Consider the following 6,082-nt stretch of genomic DNA (forward strand, 5'->3'; position numbering starts at 1 on the left):
ATAAAAGAAAGAAACGTGAAATCTGTGCTCATAGAGCAGTTAGTAGCTGTCACAAGAAATCATGCTTAACTTTGATTTATATACATTAATTGTTTTTCAGTCTCTGGGGGCTTGAAATCTGTTAAAATGTCAGTTAATCCAGTTCATTTGATTTACAATATATTATATTTTAATACAAATACTTGTAGTTCTAGCACAACATAAGATGAACATAAAATCTTCACTTATACTGATACAGATGGAGTTATCATAATGTAATTAGTAAAGTGGGGCTTTCATCTTTGGGGAAATAAAGTCAAAAGTCTCCCTGCACTGTGTCTAATGACCCAAGATGTTTAACAGCTTCCATCCTGTTTCACTGAACCACTAGTCCACAGTCTGATGTGACAAATACACCCTCTTTAATTAGTGCTACTTCACTCTCTTGGGTGGCTTGTATCGGCATAATGTACCATGAACATACAATGTTATGTTCATCCACCTGACTTCAGCTGACAGTGTTTCTGCGGATTCTGCTTGTGCTTCTGGTTGTCTTTCATTTTCAATTGAATTTTTCTCATTTTCTTGTCTTTTATGTGGTTGAATGGACTCAAGTCTATACGGCCGTCTCTTGCTGACAGAAGAGGTCATCATGCTTTACAGGATCAATAACACTATTCTGATCTCTGACAGTCTAGATAAGTGAGTTGTTATCAGATCCTGGATTTGATTTGTTACCTCACTTTGATCCTTGTGCTAATAGAATCATTTTCACTTTCAAAGGATTGCAATTCAAAGTCTGTCAGCCAGTCAATAAACCACAGTATCTACAGAAATCTTAAAGCATGAAACTTTTTGTGTCCACATCTTTGTAGCTGATACATTCACAAAATTCCAGTCCAATGTTGGTCCATCAAGGACAAAGATCAAACCCACAGTTTAGACAAACAAATACATTTCTGGTAGATGTTCGATTTTCTTTACCAGCTCACTTCACCACTAACTTTGTCATTTGGTGCTAGGGATCTTCACTCTTTGATCGAAACTAGGGCTTTCCCCTAATAGTCGACCAAACCGTTGGTTGATGAGAAGAGTCTTAATCTTTTATTAGTCAGATGAAAAACATTTTTGGGATTGTTGCAGCACAGACCTTGACAAGTGGTCAATTAGCAGTGCACTGTTGTACTAGCCGTCATTAGCTACCTAGTGGCTGCAAAGTCTTGATATCTCACGAGCTCACACCCTCGAGACAGATGGCCAGGTAATATAAATCAGTCGACTAATCATCGTATTGATGAGACTGTTAGTATTTGTTTTTGTGAACTCTACTTGCGTGATGTTGTACTGTGTTAAAATAAATTGACTAATATTCAGTCTCCTTGCTGGTTGCTCAGACACATTTGGAGTTATTACCACTTTTTGAATATCATAAACGTGCAAAGACTAGTCGTCTAGGAACATTTTAAGTCGGGGGTTTCTGAACTCTAAAGAGCTGCCTGCTGTCACTGGAAAGTGTTGAAAGATTTCACATCGCATACTAATTTAATCCATCGTTAATTCCACAAAATACTCATTGATTATTGGGTTAGATAGACTCAGACTCAAACAGCAGGACAGACAAGCAAATTGGATTTTCTTCATACTAAAGCAGACAGGCTCTGAGATCTCATTTCATCCATAAAAAAAAGGACGATTATATTTGAAATGTATGGGAGATGAGACGCACCACAACCAACCAGAGAGTTTCATGTCTGCAGGGAGGAGAGAGCTGCTGCAGCTCAGGGATTATTCAGAGAGAGGGATGGAAATACACAGGTTTAATATAGACTGGGCTGTCAAACAATGGTCCTTGTTTACAGTAAATGAAATGTCTGGAGAGCTGAAAGTTCTGATAAAGGCTCATAACACACATATAGTTCCTCACACTCCCATCATGCTTATACCAACACATACTCTATCACAGGCTGCATGCTGATACCTATCTTCCAACTTGAATAATTGCTCTGCTGAGGGCCCATGTAAATATAGTATATATTTGTAGAGGGGCATTAGATACAGTGTGGTATTAATATAGACTATAGTGTTTATGTCTGCACTTCCCTGTGTCAAGTTGTTTCCTCAATATAGGGTCTTGGTAGACTTATCTATAATACAGCATCATGATATGAAAGTGTCTAACCTACAATGCTTACATTGCTGTTAATTCGTATATTCACTAGATTTTGTATTATGTTATACTTGTCCAACCATCCATTTTCCACTGGTTATCCAGGTGGCAGTGACAACTTTTCCTGGGGGATCCCAAAGTGTTCCCAGGTCAGGTGAGCTGTGTAATATCTCTAGTGCTTCCCCAAGGTTACCTCTCAGTTGGACATTCCTTCACACTGAGGGTTCCAGGAAGCACATTGGTCTGATGTATTTATTTATCCTTCTTATCTGACCTCCTCACCCTCTATCTAAGGTGTAGGGTAAGGATGCAGAGAGGACTGGGGGGAAAACACCAGCAAAAACCTTTTACTACAATGCAACATCATCCAGCATTTGGTCAATGAAATGAATGCAAGCTTGTGTTACTAGTACATTACTTTGTCATGATGATTACTCATTGCAAAGGAGAAAAGCATTAATAACTTTCGAGAATTGAAACATCCTTCCTCGTACAACTGCTGTGAGGTGTTTTGGGGTCTGATCAGTCTTCTGATAACAACTCGTTCCCACCAATTCCAACCCATCAATGTTTTTGTTTTGAATGGCTGGCTGGTTTTGCCTTTTTAATGGGACCAATTTCCCTTGGGAGTCTGTGAGTTATTGCCCCTGAAAGCACTTCTCCAATGTTCATGGGGGCATGCTAATTTTCTGTTTTGTTTTTTGCTGTGAGTAAATGACATTAAAAAACACTGAGGAAGGTTTGGGTGTTTTACACATGAAGGTTCACTGATGTCTTAGCTGTGTCTACATCAGTACATCTAGCCATCCTGGAATGAAGGATCCAGGTGTGAGTGATTCAAATCCCAGATAAAGCCCCTGTTGATACTCAAATTTCAGATTTAAATGCAGCTTTAGATAAATCTTGTGTACCTCAGCTGCTCCTCTCAACCTGAATTATCTGTGGTCATGAGATTATTTTGTGAGGTCATGAAATGATTTATGGAAAATATAAACAACTTCTTACATCTACATTTATATTATACTCAATATCTTGCTGAGAAATACATTTTGCATGTAGAAGTAATAAGAAACCACAAGCTACAAAGCCTGCCTCTAAGCCCTCATGCTTGTAAGGCATAAAAGCATCATATTGTTTTGTTTTTTGGTATCCCTGCGCTATTGGTTGCTTGATTGTTTGGGGATTTATTTAATATCTTTGCTTTACTGTTCCACTTCAGTGAGTTGCTTTGCATAAGAGCAGCGATTACACACCTATAGTTAAATGTAGAGATGTTGTCTGCAGCAGAGAGTGATTCAGTTAGAGGCAGACAGAGAGCGAGCTAGGGGAAAACTGAACTCAGTCTGTCTGTCACAAGCTCCTCTGTGGCTGTGCTGTTTCTCCCTGTGTGGCTGCTTTTAAGACAGGCAGCAAACTCATTCAGCAGGACAAACAAATCACTGGGACAAACCTCAGCAGGCATCTGCCATCACACACACACACTAACACTGCTCCCTGCTGGAAAATCTCTAACTCTGCTGGGGTCTCCAAATAGGAATGAAAGTGCTCACATATAAAAACTGTAGGTTCATCTATGTAGAGACAGAAAAAACTGTGGAATGATGATAATAAAAGCATATAAATAAAATGTATAGCACACACACACACACACAGGGGAATATATAAGCCAAATGTCCATTGCTTGTTTTTCCTTCCTGTCAATGCACCTTTTGGGTCTCTCACTCAGAAATGAAATTCAGTTTTTATGGTTTATTGGACTGAAAGATTTTCAGAAAATGAAGCTACACAGCAGGAATGATAGAGACACTCAACCCTACTGTTAGAGTGTATAACATGTAGTGCTTACTTCTCAAGCCTTTGTCTGTCCACCAATTTACTTTTGCACATTCTGCCTTTCAAAACACTGATATAATTTTACTTGCAAACACATCAGCTCTCAATAATGTCACATAGATAATTTATCCTCCCTCAGCTAATTCTAGGAAGCGACAAACACGCTACTAATTATTCTGTGTAAAAGCTGACATAATAATATAATATAATATCCAGATTGCTCATCTGGTAAAGAGGCGGGTTGGATTACATAAGAGGTTGTACGTTTTAAATAAAAATGCTGAAGACACAGTGGGTTGGAGGGAAATCTACAAATCATGTGACAACTGAGCAAACTCATTTGCAGATGAAGTTTGCAGTGTAACTTAGCCTAGTTATAACAAAAAATATTACTTAACTGTGATTTATGTATTACTAAAATAAAAAGACCACAGAGATGAGGTACAACATAACTCTAATTAAAAACTAAATAATTACACATCCCTAATGTAGTGTAAATCATAAAATATCAACCCCTAGCTGGAGCCTACAGGTGGATGCTGGGTGGTGGTGGGGCTTACAGCGCAGCGCAGCCAATAGCTTACAGAGCAGCAGCAGATGGTGATGCCAGGCCAACAGCAGGCATTGACAAAAGCCAGAGGAGAGCTGGGATATTTTTTGCAGTTTTTTAAATAGACTGCCAGGGATTTGAAAGCGGGTGCCCGATTGGTTGGGGATTATGGAATAAGGCATGTCATGTGCTGTATATTTCAGCGCAGCTCGAGTTGACTGGCCTGAACTAGCTCGCAGGCTTCGCCCTCCATTAGTTGGTTCTAATTTTAGTTTCAATATCGTGTGGGCAATTCGCTAGTGAGTCAATTCTGAGGAGGCCATGCACTAACCCTACCTTAACCTTACCTGATTAAGCACTTACCGTCTAACCCTAATAAGGTCTAGAATGAGTTTTGCAGAATTAGGACCAGTCTTCGATCCGCCCATGAGGACTACTGGTCCAAAGAGTTCAGTGTTAACACCAAAAAAGGTCCCCAATAGGTGACACAGCAATCATCTATTTAAACCTTCTGAATTTGAACAGTAGATGTTTAAATGTGATAATGGGCTCTTACAGCTGTAGGATACTTAACACTATTAGGCATGAATGAACACTGATAATCTATAAATGAAGTCACAGAAAGCACAGATGGTGAAACATATGCCTTGGAGCATTTATATGCAATAAGTATAACTCTATTCCTGCAAGATGTTTGAGATGTTCACTTCAGCGCCAGCCCCAACAAAAACATATTTCAGCTCATCTAAAAACCAAACGAGGTCGGTGCCTGCTGGGACGAAACAAAGCCACAAACAACGTCAGCCGGCTGTAATAACTGCCAGTAATTAAAGCTCATTTCACGCCGCTGCAGTTGTTGGATGCTGCACGCACGGAGCTATTTGTCAAAATATTTGGATGGTTTCAGAGGCACATCACACCTGTCAATCAACGTGTAACCTTTCTGGCTGCACTGATCAGTAACACTGATGTTGACGAAGGCTGCTACGGCTGAGATGAGTTTAGGTTAATGGACAGGAAAGACACAGCATTTCATCTTTTGGAGAGAGCTGTCATGTTTTAATGTTTGTGAGGAACAATGTTTTATCTGTTGGTCTGTTGTTTTTGTAGCACTGCATCTTTCAGTTTCAAACAGTCATCTATTTCTGCATTATTTATGTCAAATTATATGAACAAAAACCAATTTGTGATGGGAGCCGACTGCAGTTTATCAACTGTGTTAGACTCAGATGAAGTTTAAAAAATCGTGGTTTTAGAGTATAGCACTACTTTTTGGCCATAGCTGCTCACCAAGCCTGCTGTGTTCTCATAGGACAGCATTCATGTGCTTAATACACTACATAAACAATAAATAAGCATAGGCTCTTGGCCTGAGTTGCCACGAGTTAGGTGTAAGTTCTATAACGGAGTTACTGTGTAAAGTTCAACACTAAAGGCTTTAGTAAATACAAGTTAGTTTGCCAATCAAGCTATTAAAATTTGTTTTGGACCTAAAGTCATAACTCAGGCATCATGACCAAAAATCTTCCATAGTCATGTTTATCGTGTACTTT

This window comes from Morone saxatilis, unplaced genomic scaffold (assembly GCF_004916995.1).
Source record: "Morone saxatilis isolate NCDOM2014 unplaced genomic scaffold, NCSU_SB_2.0 Contig23, whole genome shotgun sequence".
Classification (NCBI taxonomy): domain Eukaryota; kingdom Metazoa; phylum Chordata; class Actinopteri; family Moronidae; genus Morone; species Morone saxatilis.